A 23,521-nucleotide genomic window follows, 5' to 3' on the forward strand; every position below is an offset into this window, starting at 1 on the left:
CAACGAAATAGCCCATGACTAAAGGATTTGGTTAGCCCTTGATTTACAAGAAAACAAAAACAGATAAGATGCTAGGAAAGGCCCGTGAATTGCTGTTTAATGAGTTCCCTATACTTACAGAGCTACATTGCTAGGCTATGGGGATGTCAGCTATCCCAATAATCTTTCAATTCCAGATCTGTTATATTTATATGGATATATTCCAGTTCTATATGACATGATTACTCAGACAAAGGACCTAAATACTATCCTGGGAGTTAACTTTAAAGAAATGGAAATCTTGGTATCAGGCTCTTCCATCTGCCACTGTATCATGACCTAGATTATACGTACAGAATAGGGTTGACTACAGTCCAGCCTGGTCATAGATAGAAATGAATGCTGCTTTTTAATAACTGAGCAGAACTTAGGAATCTTCAGTTCAGAACTCGATTCACTCATGGGTACACTAAAATAAAGGCTTCAAACTGTTATTCATGAATTGGGAAGTAAAGTGATAATAGAATGGCAAGGAATTCTGACGTTCATGTCCTTTCTGTGTAGTAGATGGTAAAGCTTGTAGGTACGTGGATTACTAACCTTGTCAGCTCCCCGTGAGCACCACACACGTACACTACTCTATCACACTCCTAAGGGGACATCATCCTGGCAAGTAAAGATCATTAGAACAACAGCAATAGCCAGAAAAACAATATCTTGGTTGATACCTTGGACACCGCGATATTAATTTTATGCGTATTATACACTTACGTCTTTTCACAAGTACTGTGTTCTAAACACAAAATTGTTAGGTCGCTAAATGTAAAAATACAATTAATCAGTAATTTTGAAATTGAGTAGCAGATACAGTGACAATTCATGTGAAATGTTCTATCGAATGATTTGAAAGTCACTGAAAGCCCTCACAGTCGTTAATTTTTTGGTCAGTTGTCTCAATTGCTTTCCCCTCAAAAGAGTACAGTGACGTGGGCAGCATGAGGCAGCAACTTTGTTAATGGGGGTTCAAATGCAAACGTTGCCTTTCTCTAAGTGGATTTCTTGCCGGCCAGAGAAGATTCTTCATGTCTGATCAGTGTCCTTTGGCTTGTCAGCAGCATTCAAAACACTGCCTCTGGTTTTTGTATCATGTACACAGTAGACTATAGTCACCAAGGTACCAGGCTTCATGTGAGCTTTGAGACCTCTCTCTTCGTAACAGGGCTGATACTTGGAATCTGCCAGAATGATCTGCCCCTCTTTCAGGACTCACGTTAGAGTAGCAACATGGTTTAATTTCATTTATTCCTTAATTCTGACATCCCTTTCTAATACATATAGTTCAGAATAACATAGTATGAGTCAAAATGGGATGAGAATCACACGATTTATCTATCTATTCATTAAACAGGTATTAATGTCAATTAGTATGCTACAGAGTATGCTAAATGTTGGGGAAACAAAACATGCAAATATGTAGTTTCAACTTAAAGACGTTTAGCAGCAAGCAGAGGAGAAAGATTAAATAAAAACTTAAAATTCAATATAATTTCAATGCTTTTTTTGTTTTAAAGATTTTATTTTTTTAAATTTATTTGGCAGAAAGAGACACGGTGAGAGAGGGAACACAAGCAGGGGGAGTGGGAGAGGGAGAAGCAGGCTTCCCACCGAGCAGGGAGCCCGATGCGGGGCTCAATCCCAGGACCCTGGGACCATGACCTGAGCCAAAGGCAGGAGCAACAGGAGGAGAGGGAGAAGCTAAGTTACAATATTTCCTCACTCCTTGTTAATGTTGGAATTTCAATCAAGCATAAACATTTTATCTTTAACATCAAGTGATATTGAAAGTCGACTGTGGTATCTGAGTGATAGCTTTGTCATTAACATTTCAGTCTGTGGCATTATGTACCTAGGTAGAGGCGATGAAGTAACTTTAAGGCAGTGAAGCAAATGGTAAAGTATCTTTAGTCATTAACTGTTTATCTTTTTGTTTCACAAAAGAACAACCGTCTAAGGTAAGTCCATGGTTCTAGAAAGATCTAACAAAATGATAAATTCGATTAGAAGTACCTAAGTTATGCTGAGTGAAATAAGTCAATCAGAGAAAGACATGTATCACATGACCTCACTGATATGAGGAATTCTTAATCTCAGGAAACAAACTGAGGGTTGCTGGAGTGGTTGGGGGTGGGAGGGATGGGGTGGCTGGGTGATAGACATTGGGGAGGGTATGTGCTACGGTGAGTGCTGTGAATTGTGCAAGACTGTTGAATCACAGATCTGTACTTCTGAAACAAATAACGCAACATATTTTAAGAAAAAAGAAAAAGAAGAAGATAACAGGAGAGGAAGAAAAGGGGAGTATGTCAGAGGGGGAGACGAACCATGAGAGATGATGGACTCTGAAAAACAAACTGAGGGTTCTAGAGGGGAGGGGGTAGGGGGATGGGTTAGCCTGGTGATGGGTATTGAGGAGGGCACGTTCTGCATGGAGCACTGGGTGTTATGAACAAACAATGAATCATGGAACACTGCACCAAAAACTAATGATGTAATATATGGTGATTAACATAACAATAAAAAAATTAATTAAAAAAAAAAGAAGTACCTAAGTTAATTCATGCATTAGCTTACACTTTTAACTATAGATAAACATATGGTGGTATTCAGAAGATCTAGGGGGATGTTCTGGTTAAGAAGGTGATCTAATATCCTAGGCTTAAACACCTGCTTCATCATGTACTAGCTCGGTACCTTAGCGCGTTAATTTATTTCTCAAAACCTCATTTTTTTATCTGTAAAATGATGGTGTTAATAGTATCCAGGATTAAATTAGATAATGAAGTAAGTGCTATGGTATCTGGTACATAGTAAACAATGAACAATTAACAACCATCATTTCTAGCATTTTATTGTTCTTGTTATTTCAGTTCACCCTATATTTTATTTAATTTGATCTATAATAGGAGTGTGTGTGAGAAGAATCAATCTGTCCTTATTTTGCTTTAAGAGGACTTGGTAGGTGAAACAGTAGTGCTATAAAATCGATACACAGGGACGCCTGGGTGGCTCAGTTGGTTGAATGTCTGCCTTCGGCTCAGGTCATGATCTGGGATCCTGGGATCGAACCCCATGTTGGGCTCTCTGCTCAGCGGGGAGCCTGTTTCTCCCTCTTCCTCCCTGTTCCCCCTGCTTGTGTTCCTGTGCGCCCTCTCTCACTCTCTCTCTCTCTGTGTCAAATAAATAAATGAAATCTTGGAAAAAATAAAATAAAAATAAAATAAAATAAAATAAAATAAAATTGATACACAGAGTCACATTACATTATTCATTCATTCCTCATAGGTTTATCAAATCCTTAGTAAGTGCCAGGTGCCAGATTATTAATTTTGTGGCTTTGTTCTCAAGAAGCCTTCTTTGCATCAGAAACACATCTTGAAATACTCTGTATTCAGATATAGGATGCCCTGAAAATCTGACCAGTAATCTTAGCAGTATATAATTGATGATCCTTTTCTACCATTTAGAGATGATAGTTGTTATGGACTGGACGTTTGTGTCTACCCCCGGCACCCCCCAGCCCAAATTCAGACATTGAAATCCTAACCCCTCAAGTGATAGTATCAAACAGTTGGGCCTTTGGGAGATAGTTAGGTCATGAGTGGGATCAGCGCCCTTATAAGGGGACGAAGTAATTGGAGCTTGCTTTTTCTGCCATGTGAGGATAGAATGAGCAGTCAAGTCATCTGCAACCTGGAAGAGGGTTCTCACCAGAACTGGATCATGCTGGCACCCTGATCTCTGAATCCTGGCCTCTAGAAGTAGGAGAAATAAATATATTCTTTAAGCTACCCAGTCTATGGTACTTTTGTTAGAACAGCCTACATGGGCTAAGATAATAACCTTTTGAAATTCATGAGCCAGTTACGAAGCAATTTTACCCCTGAGACAGTAACTCCCATGCCTGACTGAACTTCAGTCCTCTGGACCGTCCCCATCCCATACCCAACTGAAATTACTACTCAGGCTGGTCTGGCCATTTCGTGCTAGGCTCTTGCTCTCCCTGACCTGACAGTAGATAAACTTGTGTGGCTTTTTCCTTCATTTAAATTTTTTTCCCTCTTTTTTATTTCTTTGTTTTTGTAAATTTTAAACAAAACCCCTTGTCTCCTACTGCCTATACACTGTATTTGCAGGATGTTAATTGTTTCAAGAGACCTTTTTTGAATGGTCAATTTAGAGATGGTTCTAAAATTAGCCTCATGATTCTAATAATGGTGAAGTTTTATACTTCTATCCTCCAACAGCAAAGATATATTGAGCACCTATTATGTGCCATGCACTGTGTTATGTGTTAAGAATATTAAAAATTATAAAATAGAGTGGTAATGCAGAAGTGTGGGAAGGAGTGACTAATATGCCTAGAGAAATGAAATATTTTATGAAAGAAAAGACATTTGACTAGGGTCTCGAAGATGAATGTCAGATGATGAAGGGATAGTGGTCAGGGGGCCAGAGGGTATACTAGCCAGGAGAAATTGTAAAGATGTTTGCCAAGCAGTCTGTTGGTCTGGAGTGGTTGGCAGATTGGCTGGAAAGGGTTGTTGAAGCCAGATTATCATGGGCCCCTAAGGTCCCACTGGGATGCATGGATTTATTTTGTAGGCAAATAAAAACCTTACAATTTTTTAAGCAGATGAGTTATAATTAGATCTTCAACATTTTGTGTATTCTGACTTACTATATAAATATCCAGCTCAATTTAATGAATAGCGTTACTTAACAAAATCACAAATCCGATCTGTGTGTTAAACAATTCTGCTGGCAGAAGGAAAAAATATATTTTAGAATGTAATTTCCTTAAATTTCCTCCTTGATCTTTTGCTTCCTCATTCCTGCTATTTTTTGTTACTTGGAGGACTTGTTTTCTCTTTTGGTTCTTTTCTCCTTAGACTTCAATTCTGTCCTTTCCTTTCCATTAATAGTAACGTGAAATTTGCAGGGTTTGTTGAATAGTGCGGAGGAGGACTGTGGCTTTGTCCTGTAGTATGCCCCAGAGATCATCAATTTGGCTACTTTGTAGTATGGAAATTTATATAGCCTTCAATGTTCTAGTATGAATATTTTCTCAGTATCGTTTCAATACATATGATATTTTTAAATTAGAAATGTCAAGAAGAAATTCCTAAAATGTCTTCTTTTAGTTATAGTCAATATTATTTCTAGCATTAACAGTGTTAAATCTTTATGATTTATATAAGGCACAATCTCTGAATTCATGGAACAGAAGTTAAATTCCTCTTCTCCACTAGCTTAAAACAATTCTATAATTTAAGAATATATCATGGAAAGAACTGCCTTTTAGTAAGAGTCAAAACCCCCTTTTTTTTCCAGGTAGTTTAATTGAGGATTTGTTCTTTATGTGTTTTTGCTCTTTTAACTTTTCTGTTCTTTTTTCTAGTTCAGAGAAAAATAGTTGCTGTATATTTCTTGCTGAGGCACACACTGTAAATATACTGTGAGTCAGGAAAACACAGGAAAGTTCCAAGGTTGGCAAATCATTTTAGAAGGAAAAAGTCATCAGGAACATGAGACTCCAAGGAAACAGATGTAAGAATTGCTTTTTATAAGTTGTGTTGCAAAATTTTTTCCTAATTTTCCAGTTTTAGAAAATATGTAGGTTTATGGATCAGGAAGGTTTGGAAAAAAAGGTGCTTGAACTTTAGAAATTTAGAAAAAAATGTTAAATATTGAAGTGAAATGACATTGCCTCCAAACCAATTTCAAAGAGATGAATTTATCTCAGAACTGGATAATTTGGCAGTATTTAAATAGGTAGATATTAATATCTGCTTAATATCTGTTTTTATTAAGAAAAACTGGAATATAGATGCCTGGGTGGCTCAGTCGGCTAAATGTTTGCCTTTGGATCAGGTCATGATCCCAGGGTACTGGGATCGAATCCCACATTGGGCTCCTTGCTCAACAGGGAGCCTGCTTCTTCCTCTCCCGGTCCCCCTACTTGTGCTCTCTCTCTCTCTTTCTCTGACAAATAAATAAAATAAAATCTTGAAAAAAAAAAAAACTGGAACAATGTTGACAGCACAAGAAAGCAAAATCATTTTAGCATTTTTACTTCAGATTTTTTTCGTGGCTTGTTCCCATTGCAGTTGAGGAATTCTGTTTTTCTTGAACTTTCATATTGAACAACATTAATTTGTTATTGAACTAGAATCTGTGTTATTTTTTCCTGTTTACAATCCAGTTGTTTTGTATAAAACAGAGAACACCAGAAAATAGAGTAGAAGTTTTAGGCCATGAGTTTGGAAGTAATTTGAAGTGTATTTTAATTGTGAGATTATGACTGACATGTACCAGAGTGAATTGCTAGAAATATATTAATTTGCATTTGTTTATTAAATTTATTTAATTATATATGCTGATATGTATACTTAAATTATATTAATGCTGATATTTGTGTTAATATTTTGAATTATTCACATTAACGCTGTTAAATGTAGATTCAGAAAGTAGAAAGGGGTCTTAGAGATTTTTGGTCTGCCCTCTCACCCACTGTTAGGAACACCTTCCACAAGAGTCAATCTTTACCTCTGCCTGAATACTTGTGATGGGAATCTCACTACTTTATGATGGAATCCACTATACAACATGAAAAAAAATCTGATTTTTGAGCTAAACTCACCCATTTCTATCTAATGAAAGTGGTGTGTTTAAAAGAAAAAGTAGTTGGGGGGAGTAGTAAAAGACAGGGAAGGGATTCTCAGGGAGTTCACAACTTGGCAGAGGGCCTAGCCAAGGGCACTCTGTCGACAAGAGAGGGAAATTTTAAAAGCCATGAATCCTATTGCTTCCCATGTTCCTGGCATCACCAGATTTCCCCCAGCTGTTACCTTTCCAAGGAGCTCAGGAAACCACATAACAAAATATGAAGGACTCAAGTATTTTGCCTCTTCATACTTTCTAGGATCAGGCTCAGATTAGATTCAAATCTTTTTTTTTTAAGATTTACTTACTTATTTTAGAGAGGGGGTAGGAACAGAGGAAGAGGGAGAGAGAATCCTGATGCAGGGCTCCATCCCAGGACCCTGAGATCATGACCTGGGCCGAAATCAAGAGTTAGCTGCTTAACCGACTGAGGCACCCAGGCGCCCCTAGATTCAAAATCTTTAGGTATTTTTCTCTAGTGTCTGTTCATTGGGTACTTAAAACTGTTCTTACTCCTATAGAGTAGTTTAGTACCGGCTGAGTGAGTAGCCATACTGCCTAAATTCATATCCTGCCTCTTCTACTTCATAGCATGGCCTTCAACATGTTACCTAACTTCTCTGTTCTTCAGTTTCCTCATCTGTAAAATGGGAATAAAATAGCACTGATTTTATTATGAGACCTCAGTATGTTAATATGTATGGAGTACTTAGTAATGTGCCTAGCACATGATGATTGCTTAATATGGCTTTTATTATAGAAGCTACATATTTCACCAATACTTATACATTCTTATATTAACAAGTGAGGATTTAAGTATTCCAGTTGTTGAGAGATTTAATCTCTTTTTTTGAGTATGCAGAGTCAACACATTAGCAGTGGGTCAAAAGACAGCCACAGCTGTATGAATTGTGGAGAAAGATTTCTTGCTTCTGCTGAAATATTTCTTTAATCTGATTCCCAAAATACCTAAAAAATGAGACAACATTTTATTCCACATTTAGAGAAAAGCAATTTAAAAGCACATGCTCTAGAATGTTACTTAACCTAGTATGCATTAATTAATGATAATAAATTAATGATTGTCAGATCCTTTATAGTTTTCAAAGAGAGGAGATGGAAAGGGGAAACGTGGGAGTAAGGATACCAATGAAGAGGAAACAGTTGGAGAAGGGAAGCTGAAAAACACAGAAGCAAGCTCCCTGCATTACTTTGTTTCTCATGTCTGTCCTATTTAGCTGCATATAAATTCCCCAAGTAGTCTGAGTCTAGCAGAGCTGGGCAAATGTCTTCCTTAATGGGAAATAAGCTTGTGAATTCTTTGAGAGTCCTTGCCTTTGCTGTCCTGCTGTTCTCTCCTGAGATACCTGGAACTTTTATAAGATTTACTTTTACAATTAGATGAAAAAAAAAAGAAATTGTGTTTTTGTTCAAAATTATCATTCCACCAAACTAACCCTCCCTCCTCTTCTTTTCAATAGCTTCCCCTACCCCGTGGTCCCCGTTGCCTTTATTTTCTTTTTTTTTAAAGATTTTATTTATTTATTTGAGAGAGAGAGAATGAGAGATAGAGAGCACGAGAGGGAAGAGGGTCAGAGGGAGGAGCAGACTCCCTGCCGAGCAGGGAGCCCAACGTGGGACTCGATCTCAGGACTCCGGGATCATGACCTGAGCCGAAGGCAGTCGCTTAACCAACTGAGCCACCCAGGCGCCCCTCCCCGTTGCCTTTAAAAGCACCATCATCCCAGGCTGCAACACAGGGGATCAGCTTCTACAACTCTACCTGAACTGTCTTTCAAGTCTGCTATTGATCTTGGTAGCCATGTCATTGTCTTGGTTCAGATCTTCACTCTTTACATAACAGACTCCTAACTGGTTCTGTGCTTCCATTTCTCCCTCTCTAGGTACCTCTAACTTTAGTATATGTGCTGCCGAAGGGAGCACCCTCTCTAGGTACCTCTAAATGATCTGAAAATTCCATTCTAGCACTTAACTCTTTAAGAATCGCTAATGCTTCCCTATCACCTAACAGGGAAGCATCAATTTTGTTACCATTTCTGACAAGGTCATTCCTGAACCCTCCCTAGCCTGAGGTTCATCGGCTGCACCTTCTCCTCACAATTTGGGCAGCAGCACTGAGCTACCAGCTGTTCCCTAAACGCACTATGCTTTTTTTCATACTGTTTCCTCTGCTTAAAATGCTTATTCTCTTTCCAACTGTCCTTTAGTCTCTACAGATCCTTCAGGACCCTGATAAGATGCGATCACTCTGTGCAGTTTTTCCTGACATTCCCAGGCAGAATAGCTGCTTTTTCTGTGCTACAGTAGTTGTGTGTTCATGTATTGATTACTGTGCTTCTTACAGAATGTTCTAATTAAAAAAAAAATATATATATATATAGAGAGAGAGAATATCTATCTATCTATCTATCTATCTATCTATCTATCATCTATCTATCTATCTATCTATCTATCTATCTATCTATGGTCTCTTCTGTGAGTTTCAAGAAGGAATGGGCAGGGTTTGAATCTCAAACACCAGTCTGTGGCATGCCATAGGTACTCAATAAATGTTGATTGTTGAATGGCTTATACCTCAGATTCCCCATCCCAAGCCTATTTAAATGCTACTTTCTAAGGCCCACTTCAAACACAATTTCCTTGATGGTGTTCTCTCTGATTCTCTGAGAGTGCTTTTTTTCTTTAATGAAAAACTATAGAAATTTCTTTATTCCTGTTGATTTGGAATTTTCTGCTATCTTATAATTTAAAAACATCTGCTTATTTATAAGTCAACTGAAATGGAATTTGTGTCTTCCCCATCCAGAGATGCCTATATTCCCTGGATCACTGTCTTAGGTCCAGTAGATGCTTATGTCCAGTAGAATAGAGTTAAGCCAAGGAAAGACAAACCTTAGCACAGCTTCCAAAAAGATACATACACCCAAACACTGTCTGCTCTCATAATGTCTGATATTTCATTGCCATGTGTGAGGACAGAAATTCTAAGAGAAAAAAATCCCTTTGCCAAATAAAAGTTACCAGTGATTCACACAATACAGGGGACTGATTAAATGAGATTTCTTTTCTATTTAAACCTGGTTAATATCAGTCTGGAGATAATAGGAAATAGGCTTGAGGACCAGGAGTGAAAGAATTCAGGAGCAAAGAGGACTGGAGATGAGGGTCAATTGAACGGGCACCAGGGACGAGGTTACGAAGGTTGACTACGGAAGGCTAAATGATGCCAATGACAAAGGCTGCCTGTTTTGAACATTTTCTAGTGTTACATTAGGCAGAACTTTCTCCTTCCAGTCTGGCACCAGGCACCAGAATTCAGTTTAGTCATGATAATATTATGGTTCAGGTACATTATGGGGCAAATATACTTTCTTGGGGATCCTAATATTTCTTTGGGGGAAATGTGCCCACATTACACAAGCTCCTCAACAAATGCCTGGAGTGTCACCTGTTGCTCAGTGGGAGCTTTGTAAAAGAAATTTATACACGATTCAATTATTGATGAGTTCAGAGGATTATATTTAATGCCTAACATAAAAAAAGTAATGGGAATAATTTTAGAAAAGGGAGGAGTTGAAAGAAAGAGGGTTGCCAAGAATTAAATAGGGAATAGAGACAGAGGTGAAGAAAATTGGAAAAAAGCTAGGTCAGAGTGCAATTGTATTAAGTTATTTAAATCACACATTTGGTGACTAGGGAGGAGTTATCAGTTTATTTAGAAAATGGAAAAATTTTCGAAGAAAGAAAATTAATTCTGAGAATAGGCAGCTGAAAGGCATCGGGGAAAAAAAAAAAAAAGAAGTCAGGAGATATCCCCCTGGGAGACAGAGTTGGCAAAACAGCTAATTTTAATTCTCCCCAAATCTCCTGAAAGACTGCAGACTAGCTTAGTTTATATTTACTTCCTTAGAAAATATTTCAACCCTCAAACTTTTAGCAAGGAGAACACAAAGTAAAGAGGTTACATATTTTTCCAAAATAAACAATAATTGTAAAATTTTATCGAATATAAACGGAAGTCGTTTTACATTTTTTGTTTGCTTTTTTTTTTTTTACCAGTTTAAAAATATTTGAGGAAAGGAAATATTTCATTTCCCTAGGAGGTCCAACTGTCTGTTTCAGAGTTCCTAAAGCCCCGCCCAGAAGAGCAGACATAATTTGATGTGTATGTGTATTTTTTACGAGGTGCGTCAGCATTTTATCGACTTCTCAAAAGTGTCAATGGCCCTGAAAAGTTTAAATCCACTGCGCTGGATCATCTTTGGGAGTTCCTTTCGGCTCTCGATGCACAGTAATTCCACGAATCTTCGTTCTTCAAACCTAGCCTTTTTTTCAAACTCCTTCTTGTCCAGGACCAAGAAGGCACCTCGCACTGCAAGGCAGTGATGCTCGCGCCGCGGGCGAAGCTTTGGAAGTTCCCCCACCATCCAGGGCTGTGGAAGGGCGTGAACAGCGCAGCTCCCCAAGTCCGCTCACCACTCCTCACACAGGCAGCCGAGCTGGGGCAGCTCCAAGTGCGTCGAGAAGTGTAATCCCTCCGCTAAGTACTTGGCTCTCAGTCTCCAATCACTAGTGGGAGCTGGAGAGGGCAAGTGAAAAAAAAAAAAAAAAAAATCCAGAGGCAGCCGAGGAGCGAGAGGGGAAAAAAAAAAAAAAAAAAGTCCCGCGGCGGCGGCAGAGCGGCCGCGGCTGCCAGAAGTTGACGGTGCGGCCCGGCGCGGGGCGCGGAGTTGGTGTGGGGCCTCCGCGGGGCGCCCGGACAGGTCGGGGGACCGCGGAGACAGAGGCGCTCAGGACACCGGTGCCGGGAGCTCAGCTGCGGGTAAGGCGCGGGCGGGCTGGCGCGCGGGGCTCGGTGCCTGCGAGCGAGCGGGAGGCAGCCGGGCCGGCGTGGGCAGAGGGGCGGCGCGGAGCTGGTGGCGGTGCCCCGGGCGGGACCCAGCGCGCAGGGAGCGGAGGAGAACGTGCAGCGCGGCCGTGGGGCGGCGGCGGCGGCGGGGAGCGGGTCTGGAAGGTGGCTCCCGGGCTTTGTGCGCGAGCGGCGCCGCCGGGACCCCGAAACCTCGTGCCGGTGCCGGCCAGGAGCTGGGGGCAGCGGCGGCTGCGGGCGGGACACGTGCTCCGGAGTTGGGGAAGGAGGGGCGCGCCGAGGCGGGGAGTCGGGACCTGCGCCCCGAGGGATGGGGCGGGAGGGCGAGCGAAGGGCAGCCCCGGAATGGGGAGAAATGGGAGGGAGCCCGGGGGCCGGGGAGGCAGGACCCGCAGGCACCCAGCTCTGCGGAGCCACCTGCTTCGGAAGCCTCCAGAGACTAAGCTTTGCGGCGGGAGAAAGTGCGCGGCGGACTGCTCCGGTGTCTCGGACTCGGCGGTGCGTTTCTGCCGCTACTGCCGGTCTCTTTTCCTCTGTCTCTTGCTGTCTCTGTTATGTTCTCCGGTGTTTCTCTCCATCCCTCGTTTGCCTCCCATTCCCTATTTGTCTCTCTCCCTCTCCCCACCTCTCCCCACCTCCTCTGTTTCTCCCTAGGTCTGCGTGTAGATGTCTCCCTTTCCCCACCCCCTTCTCTGTCTCGCGTCCCTCCCTCTCTGTCTCCTTATCTTCTTCCCTCTGTCTCCTGCACTCTTTCTGTGACTCTCATTTGCAGGCTGACTTTCTGGGGCTTGCCTCCGCTGTCTCCCCTTTTCTCGGTCTCTCGCTCTCAGCGCCCATCAATCTACTCGGGACTGTGTCTGTCGGGGCTCCATGTTTCTGTCTGTCCCTTGCGGTGTTAGGGTTTCAGACAGGAGAGAAGATCCTCCGGAAGTTGTCCAGTGTGGTGTCTTATTCCTTTGAGCTGCACCACTCCAGCTGGATTCTGGGTCCTTCGTATTTGTTCTCCATAGAATGGGAACTCTGTGGTTTCCTTGAGTTAGTGGGAATTGCTCTTTTCTTAGTCACCTTTCCACCAAGGTGAGGTCAGCGACTGAGCAGCCACAGAGGTGCCAATGAAAGGAAACAGAAGAAGAGAGCTGCTTAATTGCCTCCAACATATAAAGAGAGTGTACCAAACATATCTGCAGCGAAGCAGAACCACCTGAGAAAGGTTTCTGAATTGTGGAAAGAAACACAAAAGCCTCCAATAATGAGAGGAGTCAGCTGCAAAGTATTTGCAAATAGTTTGAAGAAGCATTTATGAAAATTTCTTGCTATTCTAAACTGATGCCAACTAATATCTGTGTTTCTTACGTATATTTTTTAGGATCCTAGTGACAGCTCTCCTAATTATTGTTTTGAGAAAATTATGAGAAATGTCCTGTGTCAACTGGGACATTTGTTTTTAAGGAAATATTCGGTCTTTGTGCTCTTATACCTCTTTACACTCCAGTGATCAAGAAGAATTATTTTTAAGTGCAAAGAAAATAGGAAAGGATTTGTCGGTAATTTTAAAACATGAGACATTCCAGAGATCAATAATTTCTTTGGAAAACTTTCACTATAAGGACGTTTTGAAGGATATTACGTCTTAGTGAAATATGCAAGTTATTATACACTTAGATCATTGTGTGATGCAAAAAAAAAAAAAGGTTGTGTGCCGTAAGCAAATCATAGTAGTGATGGTTTTTTATGGGAAACATAGCCGGGAAATTAATTGCTCTGATTTTCACTGTTTTCTTTAGTCATGCATAATGTACCTTTGTTTTTAGCAAAATATGGCCTAGGGCTACAAAACTTGATACAGTGTGTTATTTGTCCAATCTCAAATACCATTTAGAAAACCACCTTTTCCTTTTGGTCAGGAGATATAAGTTGATATGATCTCATTACTCATGTGCTAGGGTCTCCTGGTGAATTTTAATGGCACTGATTTGGTATTTTAAATCAAAATGTTAGCTTTTGGTGAGTTAAAATCCTGATTTATGTCACCTTAGTGAATCATCACTATTTATAGGGGCTTTGCCACCTTGTCTGCCAGGTGCTGCACGGTATTTAGCCTGGGCAGGGTTTTCTGAATTCCCTGGTAGATTATTGTCCCTGAGTGACGTGCTGCCTCTACTCATGGTGTGTTCATATATGTCCCTCAAAATGTTCCAGTCATTAAATAATATTTATTAAGAGGAAATTGACTTAATTTTTTCCTCATAAACTTTGAAAACCGTGTGAGATGGCCTGATAAAATATTTTTATTACAGTAAATGCTGATTTTGTTATTTAAAAGTGTAAGGTAACTTAGAATGTGATATCTTTTGGTATATATAGGACCTTCCAGTGTTCAACTCAGATTTATCATCCAAATCTAAAGTTTGTTGTCACCCACTCCAACCTGGCAAAGCCTTGCCTCATTTTCGTTGGCCTCCACATGTCTGCTTCTCCGGCTTCTGTGCACACCTCGCTCTCTGTGTTTACCTCTGCTGTCTGGTTACTTGCTTGACTTCCTCACCGGGCTGTCTTTTCATTGAGGTAAAACAGTGTCCCTTTTCTTTCCTCCTCTGAATTTCACATGCCCAGTGCAATACCTGCCATATGATAGACGGTCAGAAAATTCTGGAAGGATGATTTGTCTGTAACTTGTGGGTGCAGTAGCTCAAGGGAAATACTACAGTGTGGTAGAACAGAGCACAGACTGAGGGATTTGGAAGAGGCTTAGAAAGCATCTCCTCACCCACATTACTATTAAAGATGAAGAGTATGAGGCCTAAACCATTTGAAAACCTTGTTCAGCAACAGACAATGAAGCCACAGTCCTTTCCCCTGGACTTCCCTGCTTGCCTTCTTGCACTAGATATGGAGGAATCTATTACCAGGAGCTAACAATTACTGTCTAAACTCTGAAGATTTCTTCTCATGCTTACCAGTGAAAGTAACGCATGAAACTTACCATTTTGCAATAACTGGTAATCACTGGTCATACCTGGTCACGGAGGTCATCTTTGTCTTTTAGAACACTGATCTCTAAGTGCTCTCATGCTGAGCATTGTGTTGGGGCTGTGTCATCTGGGGCAGACTGTTTATTTCTACCTGAAAAGAAGATTCAGAGTCTCTGGATTAAATTTTCTCCTCTATAAATTTCTGTGCATGTGTTGAATGGGGGGGTAGGGAAAAAAGAAAGGAAGTTTGGACCAGATTAGGGGCGCTTTTTGAAGTTTTTCTTCAGAGACCACCGGTTTAACTCCCAGAACAACTGCATATTCATCTGTTTTACATATCAGACTTCCCTGTGAGCTTTTGTTTGAAAAAAGGCTAACACAGTTTAAAAAAAGCTTCAAGACCACTTACTCTTCCAAGCTCCCTTACAGTTGTTGAATTTCATAATCAAGATAATTTCTAGCTTTTAAATCTGGGCATCTGGGGGATGGTTGAGAAAGTTCTTAGGATAGAAGGAGAAGCTGATTTTGCCAGGGAGATACTCATTTCAGATTTTCATATGCTAAATGTGACATGATGGCAGAAATTGAAGTAGAAGTGTTCGAAGACATAGCGAGGCACCTAGAATTCGGAGGAAGGAGGGGACAGGGCTAGAAATAATGCATTTAAAAGGCATTCATTCTGAATTAATAATTAAAATTGAAGAAAAGTAAAACTTATTAGAGAGAGAGTCTGGAGAGAGAAATAAATGAAGATTTGGGAGTGGACAAGAGGGACAAAATTTGTCGTTTCTGAGTATTAAGTTCCTCTATACTGTTAAGATTAAAGAAAGGGTATTACATAATGTACACTGGGCAGTAATCTGTTTCCATGATTTTTAGAACATCTACCTTACAGGCCAGTGAGCTTAATTACATTCATTTTACTTAAATGTTTGAGAGCCTACTCTCTGCCTGGCATTGTTATATACCTCAGGGACACTGTAGCCATAAGAGACACAAGGTTCTCAGTGTCCTAGAACTTGCGTTCTAGAGAGTGAAAACAACCATGAACAAGCACATGAGTAAGATCATTTCTGTTGGTGAAGATTGATATTAGGAAAATATGACAGAGTAGTGTGATAGCAAGTGACTGGGGCTATTCTTCATATGGGGTGGTTAAGGAAGGCCTCCCTGAGGATGTCCCTGAAAACCCAGAAAGCCAGCCCAGTGAAAATCCAAGAGAGCTTCCTGGCAGAGGGAACATCAAAGATGTCTCTAAAGTAGCAGCAAGTTGGGCACACACTGGTCAGTGGGATTGGATTTGGGCAAGTAGAGGAAATGGCAAGAATGAGGTCAGAGAGGTAGGCAGGTCCATGTAATGAAGTATGCGTTTTATTCAGACTATCTTACTGAACCACCCTGGAGGATTTTATCCAGAGAAGTATGACTTAGCACATCTGTAATGTGAGCAAGAAAGTCCGAAGTAAGATGATGAGGGAGACTATGAGAAGGATCTAGCTGATAGTTGGGTGGTTTGGCCAAGGGTGGAACCCAGAGAAACTGGTCAGACATTGCTCTTATTACTGAATAAGAGTCACTGAGTTGAATCATTCTCCCTGTGTTCTCCGCGTACCCCCCCCTCCCGCCCCCCTTGATCTACATTGCAGCAATCCCCTGGCTCAATAGTTGCTTTTATTTTTACATTGTAGACCTTGGCACTTCAGTTCCCTCACCTCCTTACCTTCCTCCAAATATCTCCTGGGCTACAAGCATTTTGACTTAGGGGCTGCAACATATCCTGAGAACTGTTGTGGCCAAGTTCTTTAGGGCTCAGGGTGATCTTTGGACTACCCAGGGAGTCTTGACTCTTTCAACTAACATCATTTCATTTTACATACAATTTGTGTTCTGCTTACAAAGGAAAGGAAGCAAGTCAGAATTCCTCTAATCAGGTTTCAGTGGCATTTTACTCTACCCCTCAGCTTTGAAAACTACATGCCAAGAACTTCACTGGAAAGTCTGCATTGTTAGATGTGGATCTCACCCATCCTATATCCCGGCCCTTTGCAAAGAGCTAGTATATAGAAGGCATTCAGTAAATATTTGTGGAATGTTGTTGGATGCAGTCTACTAGAGGACCTGTAGTTTTGATTCAGCCAACTTTATTTCTCTCCTCTTTCAGCAAATATATGACTGCATGTGACTTCAGCTTCAGAAGATACTAAGTAGCAAGTTTGGAAATGATTTTTCTGAAGCTTGTATTTCCTTATTGGCTAAAGGAAGAAGGATACAATCCAGTATATCTCTTCATAACCTTTCTTGCCTGGCTGTCTTGAGATAAACATTTTCGTCATTTTTATAGCAGTTCCATAGACATGGACTTAAACAAGTACAGACCCATCTGTCACTAGTTAATTTGTTGATTTATGAATCTAAAGTTATTCCAAGGAAGTCTGTAGTGATGGTGCCTTTGTCTAAATTAATATCTTGATAGAAATCAGTGAGTTTTATCTAACTAATGTATTTGACAACCATCTGTAAAAGATACTAAATTATCAGTTCTTTTTCTGGGAATAAGCTACTATTCTGTTGTCCAATAAACATTGAGCCATAATAGTGCACATAATGAGGGATTATCCCTAAATCCTTCCTCTTATTACTGAATGTAGTGCTCTTCTCGAATGGAATTGCACACAACTTGGCATCACCTTATTTTTTAATGTATTTAGCAGTTCTTTCACTGTTTTAGTCCTTTTCAATTAGTCAGGAGTCCCTTCTGTATCTGAATGGTCTTCTCTTCTTGTCTAACTCCATTTTGTTAAAAACCTCCTGCATGATGCCCATTGCCTTCTATGTCAGAAGTGTTTTGTTTGTCTCTTCAGATCCACTCTCAACCCTATTACCTTACGCTCTCTGCCCAAGACAATACCTGGGTGAACTGTCCTCATTTCCGACTGGCTTAGGTCATTGGGGAGCCCCAGCAGGAGATTAGGGGGAGGGTGGAGAAGAGGGTATTCTCTTGGCTCCGTCTCTGCTACATCAACTTGGGCTGCCTTTGTCCCTGCACTGAAAGGCACTGCTTCTCATAAAGTAGGCTTCCTTCTATCATTCTGTTCTTCCAGTAATCTCTGGAATAGCCCCTCTGCTTTTACCACCCCGCTTTACTGCACTACCCTTCAGGGTTCTTTTACACTCCTGTCTATACCTTATTAAATTGTTTGCTTATAAATAAATCCTCTTCAACTTATCAGAAGTTGTAACAGTTAAGATCTCATTTTCTGTTGATTCAGCTTCTGAAAGCCTTGGCCACTCTTACCTCTATTGGACATCTGCTTTTCACTCCACCTTTTATGCTTCTATTCATGCAGTGGTGGCATAGAAAACCTAGGATGTTATATAAATAATTCTGTCAACAAATTTATTGGTTTAAACACTGAAATAAGGAGCGCCTGGATGGCTAGTCGGTTAAGTGTCTGCCTTCGGCTCAGGTCATGATCCCAGGGTCCTGTGATGGAGTCCTGCATTGGGCTCCCTGCTCAGCAAGGAGCCTGCTTCTCCCTCTCCCTCTGCCTGTTGCTTCCCAGTGCTCTCTCTCTTTCAAATAAATAAATAAAACCTTAAAAAAAAACACTTAAATTGAGTCATCCATATACCTCCTGTATATACGTAATTTGATCGTTTCATTGACTCTTCTATTCATTCACTAATGCCCTGCATATTTGCAGAGTTAGTATTTGGGGCCAGGCATTGTGCAAGGCATTGTGGATACAAAAGGGCAGATGTTTACCCTTATTTGGGATGAGGATTAGAAGGGGCAGGAAATAAAAAACTAAACAGTATTTACAAATCAAGTTTGTGATTAGGGCTGTGAAGGAGATAAACAGGGAATAGTGAGAGAGAGTAATAGGAAGGATTCTCATTTCCTTGAGATCGTAAGCACCTGAATGGGGCGTTTCTAAGTGGCATTTGTTGACCTGTATTTGTTTTCCAGGCTCTTTATGTGTGAATTTTTAATTTATTTTTTAAACATTTTTTAAAAAGATTTTTATTTATTTATTTGACAGAGAGAGAGAGGGAACACAAGCAGGGGGAGCAGCAGAGGGAGAGGGAGAAGCAGGCTTCCCGTGGAGCAGGGAGCCCGATTCGGGACTCGATCCCGGAACCCCTGGACCATGACCTGAGCTGAAGGCAGACGCTTAACTGACTGAGCCACCCAGGCGCCCCTATTTATGTGTGAATTTTAAAAGCTTTTCATAAATGCCACAACTAATAAATCTTGGTGGGAGAAGTAGAAATTGCAGGTAGTCCTACAGTTACCTTAGATCATTACCTTAAAGTAGTATTTTGATATACATGTATATGCCCTTTAAGAGTTTTCTTGTGTGTTTTTATGTATTTTTAAATAAAAGTAAGGTACCATAGATTGTTACTTGCATTTTTCACTTAGCCATACATTGACAACACCATTGTACATCAGTCTATTCATTTTTTTTAAAAAGATTTTATTTATTTATTTGACAGAGACACAGCGAGAGAGGGAACACAAGCAGGGAGAGTGGGAGAGGGAGAAGCAGGCTTCCCGCTGAGCAGAGAGCCCTATGCAGGGCTCGATCCCAGGACCCTGGGATCATGACCTGAGCCGAAGGCAGACGCTTAACGACTTGAGCCACCCAGGCGCCCCCAGTCTATTTGTTTTAAAACATAACATTTAATGTATAACCTGATCCCTAATGATCACTGGCGGTTATATTTATTAGGATTTTTAAAAACTTAGATAGGCCTGAAGAAAATGGCCAATAATGCTACCACATAAATAACCTCTGGAAATAATGAGTCTCTTGGAACTTGAAAGTATAGAAATGACTTAAGTTCTCTGGATTTTTATTTCATCAAAACTCCTTTGAATTATGTCTGATAAAACTAAATGACAACAGAGAGGAAAAATTTGGTCAAACTTCTTTTGTTTAGTAAGTATATTCCAGAAATTTTTAGGCCTAACAGTGGTTTTGTGAATGTCAGGTGTGTAACCCAAGAAGGATCCCACGGGCAGCAGCATTGCCAACTGGTTAACTGTGGGGACTCTGGGGTCTGACTGGCTTTGCATCTTGGCTCTCTTGCTTGTTAGCTGTTTGACTTTGGGCAGGTGACTGAACCTTGTCTGTCTCTGCATCATCCGTAAAATGGGGATGACAATAATAGTGATTACTTAATACGTTTACTTGAGGATCAGAAGAGTGAATATTTGTAAAGAGTCTAGAACAATGCCAAGCAGGTAGTAAACACCACAGAAGCATTTGATAAGTAAATAAATGAGCAAAGAAATCAGGGAATTGCTGACATTTTCAAACTGCAATCCTCCTGTGAGCCTGTATTATGTTAGTGTGCATTGTGGCCGTCCCCCAGCGGGGATTTGATCATGGGACTTGTATTTTTCTCTGCATATATTCCATGCTAGCATTGAACTAGTATTCCTCAGAACATACTTCGGGAAAAGTTGATATAAATAATTCACTAAACATTTCACCAGTCTATTGTCTCCTGAAAGAAAGGGACCATTCCTGTGGTGAGGATTTTTTCCCTACGTGTCACACCTATCCTAGAGTAGGAATGGAGTTCTTGGGGTTTTTTTCTTTCCCTTTTTCTTTTTAAAAGTAAAATGAATATTTTTCTTACCCAGAGAAAGACTTTTTGCCAGTAGACATGTAGGTATACCCTGGACCTCTGGGGCTTATTGAACCCAAAGTTTATAGTGCGTAATATTTTCTAAAAAGCTACTTTTATTTTTTTCTAATAGTAAAGAATGTGTATTCAATGACATGAACTTGGGGAATACAGGAAACTGTAACAAAATAAAAATCACTCACTCTTCCACTACCCAGAAATAGCCACTATTAACATTTCAGGTCTTTTCTTTTCTTTTTTTTTTTTTTTTGCTTTACAAAATTGGGAGCATAATATAAGATGGTTTTGTGCCCTGCCTTTCTTTTTTGCACTTGACTTTATTTATATAATATTCTTAATCCAAGAAATGTAGTGATTTCTGGCTTTCAGATGATTAGTAATCTACATTTCAAAAGAGCTTCCTTCCTTACTCCCCAAATTCTGTGGCCAGAGACAATATGAAAATAAAATGGTGTACCTAGAATGAGTTTCTCTCTCATTCAGAAATTGGAACCACCTGGTAAGCAGTTGGCAATTCTTTTTAAAAGACCTGGAGTAGGTGACCTCAGGTTGCTTCATTTTTATGAGTCATTCCAGTGTTCTAGCCAGCAGCCAGATGGACGCAGAAGAATCCATGACCAGGCTGCTTTGGAGGCATTACTTACTCATCCTGAGAGACTGTGAGTGAACTTCTATAATCTTGAGATTAGCTAGGAAATGTTACCCAGGGAAACCTGAATTATCCAAAATAAATTTAACTCTTCAATTTTTAAATGATAAATCTGTTTCCTTCATTGCATGTTGGAGGTAGGGCTCTAATAATGTACTAAGACGGGGGACAAGCAGTGTCTCTAAATACTTTATCTTATAATTTTGAGTGGGAAATAATATTGTATTTATATGGCAGGATATAAAAAAATTCTAACCGTTGTAAGTTTTACTCTGTGTACTTCATAAATGGTGGATTTATGCTGTAGTGATTAAAATATATCTGCTCACAAAGTCCTTTCTCATTCAGAGGTCCTTCAGCGATTTTGAATCCTCATCTCACTCAAGATTAAATCAGTCCCTCTTTAAAACACTTATCTTTAATATCTTTAGCAAAGGAAAATATTTAAACTCTTTTTTAAAGAGGAAAACCATGCTACACTGTTTGAGTTAAATTAGCTTTCCATGGAAATTTACCTAGGAGTTGTTTCTGGAACCAATTTGGAAAATGATCTTTGTATTCTGTGGCATTTATGTCTGATTATGTTTTTCTTAGTAATTCTCAATGGACCTGATTCACTCCTTGCTTCAGTCATCAAACCCTTGTGATTTTTGTAGGCAAATTAGGCATTTCCTACCCCATAATTATGCATATTTATGAGTAATGTATACTTCTTTAAATACAGGTGGTGTAAGAAGTTGTTAATTTTATAACTTAAACTTAGTTAAATTTTATCATTTAATATTCTGTAGAGTACGTTAAGGCTAAGATTAGTCATATATAAATTAACTTCTCCTGAAAAATGTTTTGTAGAATTTAAGTTTTGACTCCTTTACTAATAAAAGCAGGTGCTGTTATTTGTAAAAATGGCAGATGATCCAAGAGTTCTTAAAAAATATATTGCCTTGAAACCTTCTCCATTTCAGGCACATCAGAGATTTTGTGCACTACATTTTCTGCATTCTCTTACATTGTAATCTGTTGTTTTCCAGAGCTATGAAGAAATTGAAAACTGCTTAGGAAAACTTAGTTTTCAAGTTTTTTAGTTGTAAAATTTATACTTTGTGATCAACAGCATGGGGACATGTTTTATATGCTTTGGTTCAAGGACTATAGCTTAATGCCTTTATTTCTTGTTACTTCATGTTTAGCAGTTTAAAGATATTTAAAACATATTTAGCTTTTAAAAAAAACTTGCTTTATCTGCCACAATCTGGATGTTAGAATTGCAGCTATTTTTTTTATACATGAATGCTCATTTGTACTCTTTTTACTCTCCACACCACCCTACTTTCCTTCCCTCTCCCCTTCTGTTTTTCTCTCAATTTTGCCCTTGATTTGAAAACATCATTTCTTCTCTTTTTTTCTGAGCCAGAGGGGTTAAAACATGCTCATTTCTAGGATTCTGAACCTGTAGAGTATTCCGAAGGTCCTTACTAGCTTTATATCCGTTGACTAATTGGAGTTTTAACTAAGTTAGCATAATTGAAATGATTTGATATTCTGTAGACATAATCTTAAGATACTTTAATATCATAGACTGGTAATAACAGCAAGATAAATTTCTATTTTGTTATGAAATCACTTATTTAACTATAATTCTACTCAATATTTTTATGAAATGTCCATGTTTTAAACATTTAAGAAGTGCATTCTTATAGCTAAAACTAAAAATGGCCTGGAGCACCTGGGTGGCTCAGTCAGTTAAGCCTCTGACTGGCTCAGGTCCTGGCTTTGGGTCCTGGGATGGAGCCCCACATTGGGCTCCCTGCTCAGCAGAGTCTGCTTATCCTTCTCCCTCTGCCCCTCCCCCCACTTGTGCTCACTCGCTCTCTGTTTCTCAAATAAGTAAATAAAAAAATCTTTAAAAAAATTTCACAAATGGCGTGGACCATTTGTGAAATTTATGGACCAAATATTATTTGGATCTAGATAATTTTTATTCCTTTATACAGTCTCTTTGGTATACAAAAATCTGTAGTTGCATTTTATAGGTTGTCTCCAAATACTCTGTAGCCCCTATTTTATTTGAAATCTCATGTCTTTATAATTGTGGTTTGAAAGCTATTATTATATGTTAAACATTTTTCTTAAAACTCAACGAGTATGCAGCCTGACTTATCATGAGCCTGTAACTTCCTTTTTTGGCTCATCTCTCCTAAACCAGGAAGGTGTAATGCAGTTTAACAATAATATTTTATGTCTTTAGTTTGTGAATAATGTCTGTCTTACAAATGGAATTATTAAATATTTATGCAATATGAATGAACTTGAAGCTGTACGTGTCAAAGAGAGAATTGAGTCTTGCTCTAAGGGGGAAGATGTTTAAAATTACAGATGCTACACTATCAAAAAATAAATGCAGAGCACAAATAGACTGAATATGGGAAAGACAAAATGAGAAGTTGATGAGAGCATTATTAAGTGCCAGGTTGATTCAGTCTATTATTCTTTCTTTAGGCAGTGCCATCAGGGAATGTGTTTTAGGGAAGGCTGGGATTGGTGTTCCATGCTTTCAGGTTTAAGATTCGGTCTTCTGTCCTCCAATTACCTTTGTTTTTCTCTATATAAACTACCCTCTTTTTGAAACTGATTAGAATTTTTTAT

General features: G+C 39.7%; 1 protein-coding gene across 1 annotated transcript in view; it reads left to right on the forward strand.

Annotated features, from left to right (window-relative positions):
* The first annotated feature begins 11,408 nt into the window (after positions 1 to 11,408).
* BMPR1B (bone morphogenetic protein receptor type 1B) overlaps positions 11,409 to 23,521 on the forward strand; it is a 393,326-nt gene continuing 381,213 nt past the window's right edge. Inside the window, exon 1 of the mRNA XM_073891987.1 lies at positions 11,409 to 11,545. The gene's annotated coding sequence lies outside the window, so the exon portion shown is untranslated. The remainder of the gene's footprint in view (positions 11,546 to 23,521) is intronic.

The sequence above is a fragment of the Callorhinus ursinus genome, unplaced genomic scaffold (genome assembly GCF_003265705.2).
Source record: "Callorhinus ursinus isolate GAN/ISIS: 27379988/994484 unplaced genomic scaffold, GSC_fseal_2.0 scaffold4, whole genome shotgun sequence".
NCBI lineage: Eukaryota > Metazoa > Chordata > Mammalia > Carnivora > Otariidae > Callorhinus > Callorhinus ursinus.